General features: G+C 42.7%; 1 protein-coding gene across 3 annotated transcripts in view; it reads left to right on the top strand.

Moving 5' to 3' along the window:
* Positions 1–7,778, top strand: part of PDCL3 (phosducin like 3) — a 120,019-nt gene extending 112,241 nt beyond the window's left edge. For all 3 annotated transcript variants that reach the window (XR_004678624.1, XR_004678623.1, XR_004678625.1), the window contains one exon: positions 7,595–7,778. The gene's annotated coding sequence lies outside the window, so the exon portion shown is untranslated. The remainder of the gene's footprint in view (positions 1–7,594) is intronic.
* The last annotated feature ends 12,167 nt before the right edge of the window (positions 7,779–19,945 follow it).

The following is a 19,945-nucleotide window of genomic DNA, read 5'->3' on the forward strand; positions in this document are numbered from 1 at the left end:
GCAGCAGCTCGGTGGGGCAGCCCTATGTGGAGAGGTGAGCAGAACGGAGAAGACAGGAGCACCATTGTGACTGAGCAACGTGGGTGGGCCTAAAGGGAAGCTGAGGATAGGCCTGGGCGGGGAGACCTATGCCCCAGCATGTCACCTGGGGCTCTTTGCAGAGATTTCTGGGCTGCTGTGAAACTCCAACTGCTCTGGAACAAAGTTGAAATGTTGTTGGAGAGCAGCCTTGGCAGGGGTAGGGGCCAAGTGTTCTGGACACTTACCAGAAATAAACAGACTGCAATGAAATAGATCAAGAATCCTTTCCAATTAGGACAGTTGTGTGGGTTGTTTTTTTTTTTTTTTTTTTTTTTTTTAATTTCTGAAGTAAGAAAGGGAACAAAATGCAAAAATCTGTTCTTTTCTTCCAAAAGACTTTAAGTAGCAAATAAGCAAGGTGTCAGGACTGGGAAAGCCTTCTGTCTAGGCTCTGAGTAAATGAACTTGCTTTTTGGTAAAGAGCTTGAGTTAAAATTAAACAGATACATATGCATAGCTTGCAATAGAATGATCCTGCATGTATTGCCTTAAAAAGAAATCTGAACATTTTTCTGAGTAGGGCAAGCAAAGAGAATCAGGCAACAGTCCCTCCTCCAGAAATCCATAAACAGCCCCACTCCTTCTACAGCAGAGGAAATTCGTCAGAGCAGCCCACCAAATGTCCTCGTATTCTGAAAATAGATGGCACAGGTCTTTCTCTGGGCACTTCAGGACAAGGGCACTGGGGGTGTCCCCAGTGACAAAGGCAAAATCCATATTAAGGACTGCCACCCCCACCTCCACAGCCACCCCCACCCCCAGTAGGGTTTTCAAAGTCTGCAGAAATATCTTCAGTCCCTACACCAATTATCTACGCTGGCCCGTTTTTATGTACATTTGAATCCAGTTTCAAATTCCAATTTAGATTCTGTAATCTCAAGACCTAGAATAGTGCTTGGCTCGAGTTGGTGCTCAATATATAGCTGGAGGCTGGATGAATCTCATGCCTTGCTATTGCTTCTAGTCTTTTAACTTCCTTCCGTCTCCTAATTTCAACTGTAATTGACTCTTTGAAAAGCCGACCTCGAAAGGTCAGATTGTTTTCTATATAGTTTCCATACACTTTTCCCCCCCATTTTTGCCACCCCGCAGAAGGCTATCGACAACCTAAGGGAGGGCTAATGGGAGGGACTGGATAACACTCCCAATTCTTCCCTCTACTAGAAAAACAACTGTATCAAGTTTACTCAAGGGACATTGGCAGATATTAGAAACAGCCCGAACAATGTGGATTTAGGAAGATGTCACTTTTACAATGGACTCATCATAGAGGGCAAACTGTCTAGAAAGTGCTGCAGGGGGAGATTGTCTGCCCCTGACCTCTGGCCAGACATGGAGAGGGGGCCACACCATGTCTTTTTTCCTTTCATACACTCACTTTCTTATGACCAAAGGCTCATTCATTGCATCTCCAGACAGACCACTTGAATGTCACTGTAGGGTCTGGATTGACTGAGGTGTTGTGCACTGGCACACACAGGGCTGAGGAAGAAGGGAGGGGCCCAGGGCTGTTGGTATGGAACATAGCCACTTTGTCCCTAGGCACTGCCACGGAATTGGATTTCTCCCCTGAATATAGCAACACAGTCAGGCCCCAAAGAACCTTGCTACCCTAAGATCATCTGGTTGACGCAGGGACTCTCAGTGCCATATGTGTATCTTCTGTCCTTCAGCAGCCCCATCCCTGTCCCCACACCCTCCCCCACCCAGCACAGCAGCTGCATCCTTGGGCATCTGGCCTTTTTGCCCATGGAAATACCTGCCAGGAATCATAGGCACGGGAGAGCTGCCTTCCCAGCTCTCACCCTCTCGAGAACAGTTTAACTCATTTACACTTTCCTTCCGTGCTCCAGCAATTACTTTTCCCTCCCCTGACACCATCTTCATCACCCCCTTGCTGCTTGTTCAGAAGTGGTTCATGGGATGGATTTCAACTGAACTCTTTGGTAAGTAATGTGAAACCCTGCAGCTACCGGGAGTTGCTTCCCAGCTGGTTGCGGAAAACTAAAGATGAACTTTTTACTGCCTGAGCCACTGCGGTCACCAGGGTGGTAAACTTGAGAAGCAGCGTTAACGCTTGTCCCGGAGTAGTATCTGGGAGTTGGGGGAGACACTATTGGATAACAGAAAACATATGCTTGTCCTGCCTCTCCATTCCCTGCACAGAGCTCCCAAAACCCTTGTAAATGTCTAAGTGATAGGAACACTAGGAGCATGTTTTGTTCTACTGAGTCGACTCTGGGTGGGCTCCTGGATGGGAGCTGGTCACCAGAAAGATCAAGCCATGATTAGAAGCTTGGACTTTTCAGCTCCACCCCAACCTTTCAGAGAGGGGAGAGGGGCTGGAAATGAAGTTAATATTAATCATGCCTACATGAGGAAGCCTCTAAAAATCCTAGTAGTAGGAGGTTCAGAGAGCATCCAGGTGGATGAACACATCCACACCAGGAGGATAACACACCCATATCCTTGGGGACAGAAGCTTCTATGCTTGGGACACTTCCAGACCTGACTCTATATATCTCTTCATCTGGCTGTATGTCTATATACTTTATTATATCCTTTAATAAACTGGTAGATACAAGTAAGTGTTTCCCTGAGCTCTGCGAGCTAATCTAGCAAATTGATCAAACCCGAGGAAGGGCCATGGGAACCTCCAATTTGTAACCAAATAGGATGGAAGTTGTGGGTAACCTGGGGACATATTACTTGCAATTGGCATCTGAAGCACGGTGGGAGCAGTCTTGTGGGACTGAGCTCCTAATCTGTGGGATGTGATGCTATCTCCAGGTAAATGGTGTCAGAATTGTGCCAGTCACATTGTAGGATACCCAGCTGGTGTCACAGAGAGTTGCTTGATGTACAGGAAACCCCCTCACACATCTGGTGTCAGGAGTATTGTGAGTGTTCTGTGTGAGTAGTGAAGGAGACACACAGGAAAGAGAAACACAGAAGGAGGTGGAGGACTGGGTTTTTCCCTACTTAGGAGACTGAACTGAGTTTTTCCTTTAGAGACACATTTGTCATTTGCATGATGTATTCATTTCAGAGAGATCTGCCAGTAATGTTCAGAGGACTTGATTAATTTTGACCAAGTTTGGTATTTGCTTTACGTTCCATTAAATCTCCTGCCTTGAAATAAATGTTCTTAGTTAGGAATTTGCAGAAGGGATTTTTAATGGATTTCAGTGCATTTCAGGGATAATACTAAGGCATGAGCTGTGGTTCACAGAAACCACATGCTACATATGAAGCGGTAATTTCCATTATTAAGATCCCACTCAGTGTCATCACTGGAAGACCACTCAAGCCTTACCATGATGCGGATACAGGGCACCATTTGCTCCTCTAAGACAGAGCATCTAAGCTTTTTTTACCCAGGCCTCTTCTTGTGAATGCACAAATCTGTTCCCACCTTAACCTCAAGTCCTAAAAGGTCCCCAGCTGAAAATCACTGTATCTTTTTCATATTTCCTTTGGCCAAAAAACTTCATTGAACTTTACTTTGGGTAGTTTGTGCTGCAAAAAAAATACTAATAGCTTTTTTTCACTTTATAATGCTAAATGGTTCTGTATTGTTAAATATGCTTTTTTTTGTATTACATGTGGCTCCTTAAGTGTCCCTGATTGGGGGTGACATATGTGGGTAGACCCCACCTTTTAGACAATCATCGTTCTAAGAAATAACTTCCTGAGAGAAAACTGCTTAGTGTTTTTATCGTTGGTTTTACAAACACTTAAGCCTATACTACATCTACTTTCTGCAGGGAGAAAAGAGGGTGAGGAGACAGCAGGGCTCCACATGGGGAAGTGGCCATGACAGCTCCATCCAGAATTGACTGGAATGATCAAGTTGGGAAAATAATCAGCAAATTAGTTGTATTAGAACAGGAGTGACAGGAAACAAACTGAGGGTTGCTGGAGTGGGGGGTGGGGTGGGAGGAATGGGGTGGCTGGGTGATAGACACTGGGGAGGATATGTGCTCTGGTAAGCACTGTGAATTGTGCAAGACTGTTGACTCTCAGATCTGTACCTCTGAAACAAATAATGCAATATATGTTAAAAAAAAAAAAAAAGAAGAAGGTAGCAGGAGGGGAAGAATGAAGGGTGGAAATCGGAGGGGTAGACGAACCATGAGAGATGATGGACTCTGAAAAACAAACTGAGGGTTCTAGAGGGGAGGGGGGTGGGAGGATGGGTTAGCCTGGTGATGGGTATTGAGGAGGGCACGTTCTGCATGGAGCACTGGGTGTTATGCACAAACAATGAACACTCATGGAACACTACATCTAAAACTAATGATGTAATGTATGGGGATTAATGTAACAATAAAAAAATTTTTTTAAAATATTAAAAAAAAGAACAGGAGTGAGTTGCCCATGGCCAGTGGCCACTGCAGCCTGCCCCACTGCTTCCTGCTGCCTGAGTTTCAATTTTGGACAATATGCCCATATCAACGTGTTAATAGCAACCTTTTCATTGTCAGTGTTCCTCATTGACATTTGTAGGAATTAGCAGTTGCTGCATCACTAGCTACATCAAAACTCAGTGGCTTAAAACAATATCTATTTACTATTTTTTTTTTAAAGATTTTATTTATTTATTTATTTTGAGAGAGAGAGAATGAGAGAGAACACATGAGAGGGGATAGGGTCAGAGGGCAAAGCAGACTCCCTGCCGAGCAGGGAGCCCGATGCGGGACTTGATCCCGGGACTCCAGGATCATGACCTGAGCCGAAGGCAGTCGCTAAACCAACTGAGCCACCCAGGCGCCCTGTATCTATTTACTATTACTCACAGTTGAACTAACCATGCTTTTTCTTTTCTGATGCTTGGACATCTTGGGGCCTTGCTGACCCTGGAGGGACTGCTCCTTCCAGGGTTAGCTATTTCATAGGGAGAGTAAATGTTCACCTCCCTGGCTTTCACACTTGGGCCCCTTTCCACCAGCCCTAATCACCCCAGGGCCAGGATTAGACAACTAGGGACAGTTCTTATGCCTCAGAGCCTGCTAAAATTACAACACTTTAAACAACCCTGCTTTATGTCTGCTTAGCCTGCGTCAGCCAAATGAAACCACGATAACGGCTCTTGCTCACTTTTCTCTCCTCTCCCTCTGTCTCCTGATGACCCTGGTGCTTCCCCAAGAGGCCCTCTGTGGGGTGGGATGGTGTGCCCCCTTTCCTTGGGATCTGTAAGAATAACAGACTATCTTTTCAATGGTTTCGGTTGAAATCCATCCCATGAACCACTTCTGAACAAGCAGCAAGGAGGTGATGATCTCTTGGCCTTACCATACCCAAATCATAATAAAACCCATATATATATTTTTAATTTTATTATGTTATATTAATCACCATACATTACATCATTAGTTTTTGATGTAGTGTTCCATGATTCATTGTTTGTGAATAAAACCCATATTTTAAAACTACAGTCTACAGGTCAGCTAGGCAGCTCTTCTGGACTTAGGGCATCTTTGGTCACCTGTGGGTCCAGCAGGCAGCTCTGTTGGTTTTCACTGTGCTGCCTCATTTGTTTGGGGGCTGTCTGCTTTACAACTATAAACTTGTGGGATGTCCACGACTGGGCATCCGGGCTCTCCCTCCTGTGATCTCTCACTCCCCAGCAGGCAGGCCTGGGCTTGTCACAGGGCAGAGGCAGGGATCCAGGAGAGTAGAAGGGGGCGGGACCTCATCCAGCCTCCAGTGGAAGGAACACACATCACTTTTCCTGCACTCTATTGGCTGAAGCAAGTCACAGAGCAGCCCAGGTTTGTGGGGGAAAGAAATAGACTACCTTTTGCTGGAAGGTACTGCGATGTCACGTTGCAAGTGATGAGGATACAAAAAACAGTGGAGAAATGGAGACTTTTCCTAGCCCCTCTACCACAACATTCTTCTGCTCAAAAGAGCAAATTATCCAAAACATGTTTTTCCCCATGGACATAATAAAGGTATATATATTTTAAATTAAAAAAGAAAAAGAAAAGGTGGCCTGTGTGTGGATAGTTCACTATTCTAATAAGACTAGAATTAGATGGAATTCCAGTCTCTCAGTGGAACAACATAAACATGAATAATTGGGACAAAATATGGCACCTGGTACCCTTGTTAAAATGCAGATTCCTGGCCCCAGAAAATCTAATTCAGTAAAGCCCAGGATAAGGTCCAAGAGTCTGCATGTTAGCAAGCTCCTCAGGGGACTTGGTGCTGGTGATTCTAACAACCTCGCTTTGAAAAATGTTGATGTCCCATATTCATAGCAGCATTATTTACAACAGCTGAAACATGGAAACAACCTAAGTGTCCATCAATGGATAGACGGATAAAGAAGATGTGGTATATATGTACAATGGAATATTATTCAGCCATTAAAAAAAAAAAAACAAGGAAATCCTACCATTTCTGACAACATGGTTGGACCTAGAGGGCAATTATGCTAAGTGATATATGTCAGACAGAGAGACAAATACTGTATGATCTCACTTTTGTGTGGAATCTTAAAAAAACACACACACACAACAAAACAAAAAAATCAAACACATAGAAAAAGAGATCAGACTTTTGGTTACTGGAGGTGAGGACCAGGGGGAGGGAGAATTGCAAGGTGGTCAAAGGTACAAACTTCTGGTTATAAGATAAGTAAGTACGAGGGATGCAATGTATGACAGGATGACTATAGCAAACACTGCTGTGTGATATATAAGAAAGTTAAGGGAGTAGATCCTCAGAGTTCTCATCACAATAGAAAAATGTTTTCCTTTATTCTTTTCGTCTTCCTTTTCTTTTCATTGAATCTATATGAGAAGATAGATGTTAGATAAACCTATTGTGATAATCATTTCACAATATATGTCGATCAAACCATCCTGCCATAGGCCTTAAGTTTATATAGTGATATATGTCAATTATTTCTCAGTAAAACTGGAGAAGATTTTTTCATGCTGGTATCAAAAAATTGTATGTGTGTGTGTGTGTGTAGAGCAGTAATATCAACCTCTGTTTTACAAAAAGGAAGCTAAGGCTCTAAGCCTTAGCTCTGTTTAGTGGTCTATGCAATTTCACACAGAAGATTAATTGCAGAGCTGGGATAGGTACTCAAGTCTCTTGACCCTTGATCTATGAGGTATGGTCTGAGAGGTGCAGAGAGCCCCCATTCCCCTTAGAACCACCCCCACCTTGGGCTTGCTGCAGGGCCTGAGCTTCCTGTCAGTCACCATTGGTCTCTGCAATATCAGCAAGATCACTCTGCCCCTTCCAAACCCTGTAAGGAGGCTAGAATTACTCAGGCACTGGTGAAGTTGGAGGGGACAAACATATTAAAACCTACTGGCCTAAAAACCTCGCACTTTCGCTTAAATTGATGTACTGTATTGGTTGCTAACTCCTAGCTTAGTCCTGGGGGAGCTTTATTCATCCCTTGAGAAGCAAACAATGAAAAGAGAGCAAGAAAGGATAAAGAATGAGGAGGAAGGAGAACATTTCTATGATCATTTCTCTCTCTCCATAGGTGGCTTCCTAGTAGTCCAGTGGGCAGCGATGATGATGGTGATGATGATGATGATGATGATGATGATGATGATGATGATGGCGGCAGCCATATTTACAGATGGAGAAACAAGGACTTACAGATGCTTACCCACACCTCCGTAGAGACCTGGATCCTGTCTCTTTGGGCCTCCTCCTGGAAAATGGCCATTTAACAAAAAACAATCCCCAAATTGCATTGATTTGGTATGATTCTTCAGAACCCTGGAAGAGATACTGATGGTCTTCTCTGAAAGAAGAGTAAAGTAAGAAATTACCCACTTTTAAGATAAATTAAGTCTTTAAGCTTGATGTGCAAAATGACACCTAGGACATACACCCAGCTAGGAATTTATGAGAGTACAGTCCCACCCCCAACAGCCCTTAGTTGCAACAAAATGCTATTAGGATGACAGGGATGCACCCTGTGCCTGTCTGTCCAGAATTTTAACCGCCAGTGTCCAGTCACACCTCAGACAGATGAAGAGAGTAATCCTCATCAGTTTGCCATTGGCGCTGCCTCTGGGTTATCCTTCAGGGCTCTGTGGTCACCTCAGATGACATATCTGTCAGGTTCTCAAGAGAAACAGAACCAATAAGATGTGTGTGTATATTATTATCTCTCTGTAGATGATGGATGGATGGATGGATAGATGGATGGATGGATGGATGGATGGATGGATGGATGGATGGATGGATGAATAGTAGGGGAGAGAGATAGAGAGATTTCAGATATTGGCTCACACGATTGTGGGGGCTGGCAAGTCCAAATTTTGCCAGGCAGACTGGCTGGCTAGAGACCTAGGGAAGAGCTGGTTTGCTGTTTAAATCTGAAAACTGTCATCTGGCAGAATTCTTGGACCTCTAGGACATCCAGGACTGGATGAGGTCCATACCCATTATTGAAGGTAATCTCCTTTACTCAGAGTCTACTGATATAAATGTTAATCTCATCTAAAAATGCCTTCACAGCATCATCTAGTCTCATGTTTGTCCAGAAACTGAATACCATGGCCTAGCCAAGTTGACACATAAAATTAACGATCACAGCTGGGCAGGGAAGTACCCAGAAATGGGGCTGGGGATCTGTGTTTACAAACAGGCTTGTTGCTGAGCTGGACTTGACGGGAGGAAAACAAGACAGAGGTGCAGCCACAGTACTCCTGCTTCTGACCTCGGTCAGAGTCAGGGTCAAGAGCTGGTGTGGCCTGCTGGGGAGAAAGCTGATTCTTTCCAACTGTGTTTGAGCAAACTGGCTTCTTGCTACAGGTATGAGAGGAGGTGGCTCTGCTGACAGAGCTGTGTTACTCCATGAAGCACATCTTGCCCCAGACCCCACTTGTGTGTGCCCCACACCCCATCCTCCCAGTAGCACCACCAGCACACAGGTGTGAGCACACACACCAACTCCCAGAGAAACCCACAAAGGGCCTCAGAGTGACCAGAGTTCTGGATTGATCTGCACCCATACACTCTGAGGGTTGTGCACTCAGCCAACTTGATCCCCCTGAGCCATGCTCCTAGGAGTGTGATGGAAGAGCTGGGGCAAGTCCAACAGGCAAGTCAAGCACTTTGAAACCATGGGAAATATTAGAGTGCTGCATAAAATAGGAAAGTGGTTCTCTCTAATGGGCTTCCATCGCAAAGACTCAAAGGCGGGTGGGGAACTGTAGAGGAGGCAGGGGTTTGGGAGGAGCCTTGTTGCCAGCACGTCTGGGGAGAAGAAGAGAGGGGTAGGTGAGGAGGGAAGGAGAGCTACAGAGGAGGAGGGGAGCTACTGACCCACAGCAGCAGTAAACTCTGGTCCTGGTCTCTAGAATAGGAGAAAGAATGACCTGGAGATGGCTCATTCAGAGCCCTGGTGATCAAGGCAGCATGAAGGTGGCTGCTTAACTGGGGCCAACACAGAAGCACTAGACGTCATTAGCTGGATATTCCTGGTGAAAGTCATGTATTTTTAGCCTTGATTATCTGAATAACTTGCTTGAGTAGCTCTAACCTGAGGTAAAATTTGATTGGAAAAGAGAGAAAAGTAAAAACCTGGAGTGGGAACTCTGGACAGCAGGGCTGGCCTGGGGCAACCTCAGAAGTTGGCATCTGGTCTCAGGCGTCATTCTCTGGCTTTCCCCCAGGCCCCATGTTCAGAGCCCCTGTCTGTAGCTGCCCTTCCCACTCCGTATCCCCGCACCCTCCTCATCGAGGACCTACTGCAGACAGGCCACTGAACCCTCACACGGTCCTACAAAGTGACGATGCTATCTCGCAGTCATTGTGCTCTTACCATTGCCTGGCACTCTCCTGAGGGTTTAATACCTCTCATGTCATTTAGGGATTAAGAGTCGCACCCTCCAGGCCCAGAGATATGAGACACAAGCTAGTGATTCCAACCTCCCTCTCCCTCAGAGGCTGATGGTAGTTCCCTTTTTGCTGTTTCTAACAAAATACTGAGCTGGTAAAGCCCAGAGGACCGTAGTGCTGACCTCGTCTACCCCCTTCATTGTACATGAGAGGAAACTGAGGTCCGAGGAAGTTATACAAACTATTTAAGGTTGCATAACTGGTTGGTGGAAGGGTCAGGATTAGAACTCAGATGACCTCACTCCTAGGTTCACTAAGATTTCTCCTTGCGGAGAAGAGCTGATCCATTTACACTGTGGTGTTAGTGACTAATAATGGCTTAATCCTGCCATCCTGGAGTATCTTAAGTTTTACTGAGAAAGGAAACTGTCAACCACTAGCCAAGTAGGGCATAAGAGGGTGAGTTAAAGGAGGTTAAAATTAGGAATTAAAGGAAAACATTCTTGGTTCTCCTCATTTCATACCACATAGGCTGTCAGCTCGGCTGTTTGCTTAATAGGCTTGAATTGCATAATAATTCACCCACCATACCACCTTAGGGTCTGGCTGGAACTCTTATAATCCTTGAAATGGAAGGGAACTTGGAGATCATCTTATTATGGAATGGCAAACAGGGCACTCTGCCATGCATCTCCCTCCCACACTTCTGCAAGGCAGACTAATCCTCCCAGATCCTTTGCTCCTCTTTCCTCTACCCCCATCACTGCTGAGAAGGGACTGATTCTGAATCCTTTTCAATCAAGAGTTGTACCAATGGATTACAGTTGATTAAGGCATCGATAATCAAAGTGTGATCTGTGGACCCTCAGCAGTGGCATCACCCTGGAGCTGTTTAGCAAGGCAGAACATCAGCCTCACTCCAGAGCTACCAAATCAAAATCTGCATTTTTATAAGTTTCTAGGCAATCCACATGCACACTGAGCTTTGCAAAGCATGGGGTTTCTTCCCCTGATAAACAGAGAGAATATGCTTAGAGTGGTGGAACAAATATTCTTTAGAGGTGGAAGTGTAAGGGGTGGAAAGGTCATGAAACTGAAGCCAGACCCTCTGGATTAACCCTTGTCACTATTAGGTGACTTGGAGTAAGTCACATGAACAAGGCCATTAGACTGAAAACTCTGTGGCCAAGTTCATGTCTAATTCACCTCTGAAACCCTGGTACCTAGAATGTGTAGGAGCTCAATAAATGCTAAGGAAGAGAATTACCAGTGGGCTTCTGTTTCCTCCCTTACAACTGAAGGTGTACCAAAGAATGGCTTCCAGTCCTCACACCCATGTGTCCAAAACACACTGACTCATGTCCTGGCTTAACTAACATGAAATAAGTGGGTTAGCAGAGCTAGCAAGAAGGGTGAGTTTCTGCCCATGAAGAGTTCTTGTGAGTGCAGACTCTGGATTGGGAACACTGGCCTTTCTGCTGCTCAGCCCCAGAAACCTTGGTCAGGCCCAGCCAGCTTTCTGTGACCCTCTCTTTCTTGTTCCAGGCCTCCATACCTTCTCTCAGCTTTTCCACCACACCCTGGACTCTCTAGCTTCTTCCTTCCTCTCCCCAGCCTGGATATGTTAAAGACAGTTTCCCTAACACCTCACTTCTCTGCCACCCATTCCATCAAGTTCAAGAACACCTTTTTGGGGGTTCAACACAGGCAAACTGAGACTGGGGGTTACACAAAGCCCATGGAGTTCCCATAATGCCCCCAGAGGCCTTTAATCTCCAATCTCCCTTTGCACTCCTCACCTCCCACCCCTTTCCAGACTAAGGAGGCCATCTTGCTAGAATAGCCTTCTTTTTTTTTTTTTTTTTAAAGATTTTATTTATTTGACAGAGAGAGATACAGTCTCTGAGAGGACCACAGCAGGGGGAGTGGGAGAGGGAGAAGCAGGCTTCCCACCGAGCAGGAAGCCCGATGTGGGACTCGATCCCAGGACCCAGGGATCATGACCTGAGCCGAAGGCAGACGCTTAACGACTGAGCCACCCAGGCGACCCTGGAATAGCCTTCTTATACTCAGATGATTTGCAGCACTCAGCTCACCAGCCCCCATCTGGAGCCCCAGTGAGCAGCCCCCAGGTCTTTGAAAATCTGCCTCTCAAGGGGAGCCAACAGAAGACAGAAGGAGAAGAAGAAGAAGGAGGAGGAGGAGAAGGGGGAGGAGGAAGAGGATGTGTGGATAAGTAGGGCGGGGGGAGAGGGAGGGAGAGGAGAAGAAGAGGAGGGAAGAGAAAAAGAAAAAGAAAGAGCCAGAAAAGAGACAAAGACACCCTTAGCTGTTTGAGGGTCTTTAGCCTGATGTAGTATTTGACATCTCTACAACACCTCCTACCCTCTTCCAGACACCATCATTGGGTCTCCTCCGTGGGCCTAGGACTCAGCAGCCTCACCAACCCATCAGGATAAATTCTCCCCAGTGTTTTGGTAAAATAAGGCTGCTCGCTTCTTGGGATTCTCAGGCAAACCAGTCACAGATTGACTTGATAGAAGGATATTTTACCTTATGCACTAGTTGGGTGCTTAAACCAGTATTTGAAAAGTGTTGTAATACTTTTGTTGTAAGGGAAAAAATGAGGTATATAAGAATAGGCACTGCAAATACATGCTTGCAAAGTTATTCCCCAAGTAACCTGTTAAATTCAAAACATTTAGCAAATAAAGCAACCAATCAGAACAGATTCTTGGCCATAAACTTGCAGGACTGGGAAGGCTGCCCTGAAGGCTGGGTTCCTATCAGCTCTGCTTAGAACCCTTAGGTGTCATTTACATGCTAATTATCTTGACTGCCAGTTCTGAAAATCAGCATTTCCAAGGCCCTGAATGTGAAATGACCAAGAATTCTGAGCTGACAGAAGGCATGTGTAGTTACCAGGTTGAGCCAAAGACCTGTCTCCAGGACAGTATTCTCTCATTGGCAATCCAGGGAATTGGACTGTTCCAATGTGGCTGGATGGCTTATTGAGATACTCATTCAGTTTTATTACTGTGCCAATCAAGTTAATTTTCTCCTTTGACTCCCTTTTTGGAAAAACAGCCAGGCCTTTGAGTCCTGGAGGTCTCTGATGCCCTTGGCAAAGGAGAGAAGGATCCAGACTTTAATTTCTAAATCCTGGTTTAGATTTAACTCAGCTGTGAGGCTCATTATCTGAAAAGGGAATGTTTCCAATGAATGAAAGACAGAGGGCAGAGGTAATGGCTCATCCTTAGAAGGTGGGATTAGGTAGGGTATTGGGACGGGGGGAGGGCAGGTGGCCCACATGTGCTGAAGACCGGAGCTCCAGTTATTCAGAGTGCTCATGAGGAAGGATGGCTTCTTGGAATGCCAGGGGAGGCTGGACTCTAGGGTCTTGTTACTCAACATGTTGTGCATGACCAGCAATGTCAGCATCACCTGGGAGCTCATCAGAAATCCAGACCCACTGGAACCAAAGTTGTATTTTAGCAGGATTGTCAAGTGATTTCTGTGCATATTGGAGTTTGAGAAGTACTTCTCTAGGTTCTACTGCTTGGGAGCCTCAGCAGGGATGCCCAGACAAACTCGGCACAAAGGAAGAGAGTGGGGTTGCAACACTGGAACACTCCCCGCTGGCCTTGGACAAGATATTTCAGGGACAGCAGTCATAAGCCTTCCCCCAATTTTCTGGATGTTGTAAGCACCAGTGTTTCCAAACAACCCGCAGGGGCGGCGGGGTGGGGGCGGTGGGAGGAGGAGGATCTCTAAAATACAACTGAGATGGAATTTCCCACCATCCCTAAAGGTGATGGCTTGAAGCAGAGTTGGTGAATTTACAAAATGTAAGGAAATCTGATGTGTCTTTCAGCTGAGTGCTGTGGAGGAAATTTATAGCCTTTACTTGATTAAATGGATTTTCTGACAAGCTGTGTGTGAAATACCTACTCCCTATCATCACCACACACAATAGATTTTAATTCTTATTGTTGAAAATTTACCAAAACATGTGTAATTAGTTTTTGCTGCATAACAAACTCAAGATCATAGTGGCTTATAACAACAAATGCTGCTTTTCTTTGCCCATGGACTTCAGGCTCTCTGTGGCTCTGCAGGAATCAGTTGGACTTGACCCCAAGCCACAGTTTGAGCTTACGTCTATTCCACGTGTCTCCTTATTGCAGTACCAGGAGCTCCCCAAGGCACATTTCTCTTATTGCAGATAGCAGATGGCAGAAGCAAAGCATCCAAGCCAAACTACACAGGCATTTAAAGCCTCTGCTTAGCATCACATATGCTCACATTTTATTGGCTGAAGCAAGTCACATGGCCAAGTCCAGGGAGGTGTGGATGTACCACCTACTCTGTTGAGAAGCAGTGCAAGGTCATGTGGCAAAAGAAGTCAGAGGGCGAGAAATAAAATCCAATTTTGAACAACACATTAGCCCATTTTCCTGCCTTGGTAAACCTAATGAACCTGTATAAAGCTGTCTAGGTTGATGAAGGCTCTGACCAGCCAGGGACTCTCCAGGACCAAGAATGTAAGCAGGCACAGAGACGGCTGCTTCTTCATAGAATGCTGAGGCTGTTATTTTAAATATACCCTGCTCATTTCTTATGAACCTGATCTGAAGGCAGCAAAAAAACAAAAAACAGTTAACTTAGGGAATACTTTGTGTGGTCTGGTTAGTCAAGATTTCCTTAATTGAATACAAATTAACTTTTTATTTTATTTTATTTTTATTATGTTATGTTAGTCACCATACAGTACTTCATTAGTTTTTGATGTAGTGTTCCATGATTCATTATTTGCATTTAACACCCAGTGCTCATTGTAATATGTGCCCTCCTTAACTTTATTTTTTAATTTAATGATTATAAATTTTAAAGAATATTTAGTACAAATTCAGTATGTGGTTTTTTATAGAAAAATTTCAAAGAAATAGTATATGGTATAGTAATAACAGCAAGGATGATGACAAAATTTATTGAATGCTTAGTATGTGCCAGACACATTTAATCCTCAACCAATCCTATGAGTTAAGTTATATTAGTATCCCAATTTTACAAATAAAGAAACTGAAGCCTAATTACTAGTTAATTATTTTTCCCAGGGTCATACAGCCAGCCAGAAACATGAAACATTCTTGAACTGAACATCTCTTAGCTTTATTGTTCTTGTCTATAAAATGAAAATAATAAAGCCCACCCTGATATTATTACTGATAAAGGTAATATCTATAGCAGCCAGGTATATTGTACACTTTCTATAAAAGATACCTACTTTAAAGGACCACAGCTTCTTGATCTGTAACAGGAAGGCAATCCCTGAGGCCCTTCCTCACTGTAGGAAGTAGGCTTAACTATTCTGGTAATCAACTCCAGAGAGGGCATAATAGCAGATAATCAAGTTATTAATTTCTTCCAAGCTTCTTTCCAAATTACTAAATGAGGACTTGAAAACAATATTGAGGCAGGGTTGAAGATTTTTTAAGAAGTATTGTGCTTTCATCTCTTTCCTGTGGTAGGAGGCGGAGATTCAAAACAGAGGGTGGAGGGAGAACTACAAATTGGTGGTTGAGCTTGCATCAATCTTTTCCTGGGAGCTAGCTGGTGGAAGGCTGGGGAATAGAGGCCTAACAGCCTCAAAAAGCCCACATACCAGAGAAATCAATCATCACCTTGTATTTTATATCTAGACTAAAGATGCCATTCCTGTTGCAAATCCATTTTATAATCCCTAAAGACATGTAAAATCAAAAGACCATAAAAGAATTTTATTAGCAAATTGAGAAGTCGTAAGAATCAATAGAACATGCTTCCTTGTGAAATGTGTGGTTTGTTTTTTTTTAAGATTTTATTTATTTACTTGACAGAGAGAGACACAGTGAGAGAGGGAACACAAGCAGGGGGAGTGGGAGAGGAGGAAGCAGGCCTCCCACAGAGCAGGGAGCCTGATGTGGGACTCTATCCCAGGACCCTAGGATCATGACCTGAGCTAAAGGCAGATGCTTAATGACTGAGCCACCCAGCCATTGAAAGGATAATAAAGAAATATGGACAACTCCACATACAGAAGTTCAACAACTTATTTGGAATGGGCCAATTCCTTGAAATCCACAAAGAATCTAAACTTACCCAAGATGAAATAGTTAACCTGAATAGTCCTAGAACTATAAAACCAGTTAGGTTTTATAGTATAATTATAATTAAAATGTATAATTGAATGTATAATTAAATGTATAATTAAAAAACTTTCCACAAAAGAAATCTCTAGGCCAAGATAGTTTCACTGGCAAATTGTACCAAACATATAATAAAATCGAATATACGCAATCTCTTCCAGGACGTAGAGGAATGAAAATGTATCAGCTAGTTTTATGAGGTCAGCTTTACCCTGATATCAAAATCAGACAAAGTGTGCAAAAATTAAAACTACAGATGAACATCTCTTATGAATTTAGGTGCAGAAATACTCAACAAAATATTACCAAATTGGATCTAGGAATATATAAAAGAAATCATACACTATGACCAAGTAGAATTTATTCTAGGCATAAAAGCTGGTTTCATCATTCAAACAAATAATTTAAATTTATCTACTATATCAATAAGCTAAGAAGAAATACATGATCATGTAAATTGAAATAGAAAAAGCATTTGGCAAACTCCCAAACCAACTCATGATAAAAATTCTCAGCAGGTTATGAATAGAAGGGAATCACTTCAACCTGATAAAGAGCATCAACAAAACCCTTCAGCTAACATCATAGTGAATGGGGAAAGACTGAATGCCTTCCCCCTAAAATTGGGAACAAGTCAAGCCAGTGATGTCTACTTTCACCACACTTATTCAACATGCTACTGGAAGTTCTAGGCTCTGCAGTAAGATCGGAAATAAAAATAAAAAGCATATATAATAGAAAGAAAGACATAAAACTTGCCCTATTTGCAGATAACATGATTACCTACACAGAAAATCCCAAGTAATCTACCAAAAACTATAAATAATAAGCGAGTGCGTTAGTCTACTAGTGCTGCTGCCATAAGAAAATACCACAGACTGGGTGGCTTAAACTACAGAATTTACTTTCTCAACGTTCTGGCAGCTGGAAGTCCAAGATCAAGATGTTGACAAGGTTGATTTCTGGCTTGCAGACTGTCAGCCTTTTCCCTGTGTCCTCACATGGAATTTCCTTTGTGTGCAGGTCCTATGTGCATTTTTCTTCCTCTTCTTATAAGGACACCATTCTTACTGCATTAGGGCTCCACCCTTATGACCTCATTTAATCTTAATTACCTCCTAAAAGGCCCTATCTCCAAATACACTCACACTGGGTATTAGGGCTTCAACATGAATTTTGAAGGGATTGAATTCATTCCATAACACTGAGTTTAGTCACATTCTAGGATACAAAGTCAAAACACAAAAATCTCATATTTCTAAATACTTGTAGTGAATAATTGAAAAAAAAAAGGGTACCATGTAAAATAACTCCCCTCAGAAGGAAATATGTAGGTTTAATTCTAACAAAATATACATAGAATCTATGTGCTGAAACTCTGAAATGCTGATGAAATGAATCAAAGAAGACCTAAATATATGTAGAGCCATACCATGTTCATGGATTGGAAAATTCAACATAGGAAAAATGTCAGTTTTCCCCCAAGTTGACCCATGGATTGGAGGCAATTCAACCAAACTCCTAGCAGAATTTTTATAGATATTTGACAAGCTGATTCTAAAGTCAGTATAAAAGGCAAAGAAACTAGCATAGCCAAAAGAATATTGGCCTTAGAAGAATCCCACTATTCAATTTTAAGATTTACTTCAAAATAACCAAGACAGTGTGGTATTGGCAGAGAGAGAGATACGTAGATTAATAGAACACAATAGAGAGTACAGACATAGACACAAATATGAATGGCTGATTTTTGCCAAACATGCAAATGCAATTCAGTGGAGATATGATAGTATGTTTAACACATGGTATTGGCATTCATACAAACAAAAAAGTGAATTTCAATCTGAACCTTACACGTTATACAAGAATTAACTCAAAATGGATCATAGATCCTAATAGTAAAAAAAAAAAGAAAAGAAAAGAAAATATACAACTCTAAAACTTTTCGAGGAAAATGTAGAATATCTTTGTGACCTGAGGTTAGGCAAAGAGTTCTTAGACATGACAGCAAAAGCCCAATTCATAAAAGAAAAAAAATGATAATTTGGATTTAATCAAAACTGAAAGCTTTTGTTCTGTGAAAGATTGTTAAAGAATGAAAACACAAGCTAAAAACTTGGAGGAAACATTTGCAAATCATGTATCTAACAAAAGGCTTGTATCCAAAATATGTTAAAAAACTGTCTTACTCAACAAACAACCCAGTGGAAAAATTGGCAAAAGACTTAGACAGACCCTTCACCAGAGAGTATATGGATGGCAAATAAGCACATGAAAGATGTTCAACATCATTAGCCAGTAGAGATATGTAAATTCAGACTATAATGAAATATCACTATGTACCTATCAGAATGGCTGAAATAAGAAATGCTATCAGTGCCAGGACCTGGTGAAGATTCAGCAGTACAGAAGTCCTGTGTACATTGCTAGTTGAAATGTAAATTGGTGCAGCCAGTCTAGAACAGTTTGGCATTTTCTTATAAAAAATAAATATACACGTGTCATCTCACCCAGCAATCCCATTTTTAGGTATTTGCCCTAGAGAAATGAAAATTTATGTTCATTCAGAACCCTGTCCACAAATGTTTAAAGCTATTCTATGAATAATTACCAAACACTGGAAACAATCTAAATGTCCTTCAGTGGATAGATGGATAAACAAAGTGGGACATCTATACATTAAGAGGCAAGAAACTATTGATACACATAACAATGGGGATAAATCTCAAAGGCATTATGCTGAGTGAAAGGAGCCAGTCTGGAAAGATTACATACTATATGATTCCATTTATATAAGATTTGAAATTCTCAAAAAGAAGTATAGTGAGAGAGAGCAAGTAAGTGTTCATCAGGGGTTAAGAGTGGAGAAGAGGGTGTAACTAAGGCAAGGCAGTCTAAGAGAGCTTTTTGGGTGATGGAACTATTCTGTATCTTGATTGTGGTGGAGGTTACACTACTCCGTTGGTGTGCTTAAACCCATGGACCTGTCCATACAAAAAAAAGTCAATTTTGATGTATATTAATTTTAAAAAGTCATATTTTGGGGGGGGGACAGATTTTTTTTAATTAGAATAAATAAATACACATTATGGCAGAAATTATTATTGTCCCCTAATATCCATCCTCCCTTTCTTCCTTTTAATAATGGACTTCTCTCTGTGAGTGTTGGGAGGGCAGATGGCTGCCCAGAGACTGGTTTCCCAGCCTCCCTTGCAGCTAGATGTAGCCCTGTAACTGGGTTTTGCCAAGTGAGATAAGAGTACCTCCTTGAAAAAAAGGCGATTTATGCCCTCCCTTTACTTCTTCCTCTTCTCCTGGAGGTGGTGCTGATGAGCTACTCTCAACCACAAAGATGAGGACAACTGGAGCAGGCGACTTAGACCAATGTGGGGCCAGCTGGGAACCTGGGTGATCTCATGGAGTGGAGCCCAACTTTCTGCCCTGGACTGGTAGGTAAGAGAAAAAGAAACTCTGAACTAATGTAGGATAAAGCATTTTGCAGTTTCTTTGTTAGACCAGCTTAATCCTTACCATAATTAATACACATTATTCATTGTAGAAAAATATAAAGGGTAAAATAAAAGTCATCCAGAGTCTTACCCTCCGAGACACACCTTGATCTCACCTTGGCCCTTTCGATATGCTGGTAGGGTATCGTTAAAAAAAGAAATCTTCCAAAGATAATGAGCTTATCTGGTATTTTGTAGATTTCTTAAAGAATCCTGGATTTGGGAGGGAGGATATAAGGATAAAATTCCCCCTTAGATTTCAATACCCACCCCCCTTCCCAGGAAATACCACTGCCTGGAGATTGTGCCATTAACACATTACTACTCAGGGTCAGAGTG

This window comes from Mirounga leonina, unplaced genomic scaffold, assembly GCF_011800145.1.
Source record: "Mirounga leonina isolate KUSES-001 unplaced genomic scaffold, KU_Mleo_1.0 Mir_125, whole genome shotgun sequence".
NCBI classification, from domain to species: domain Eukaryota; kingdom Metazoa; phylum Chordata; class Mammalia; order Carnivora; family Phocidae; genus Mirounga; species Mirounga leonina.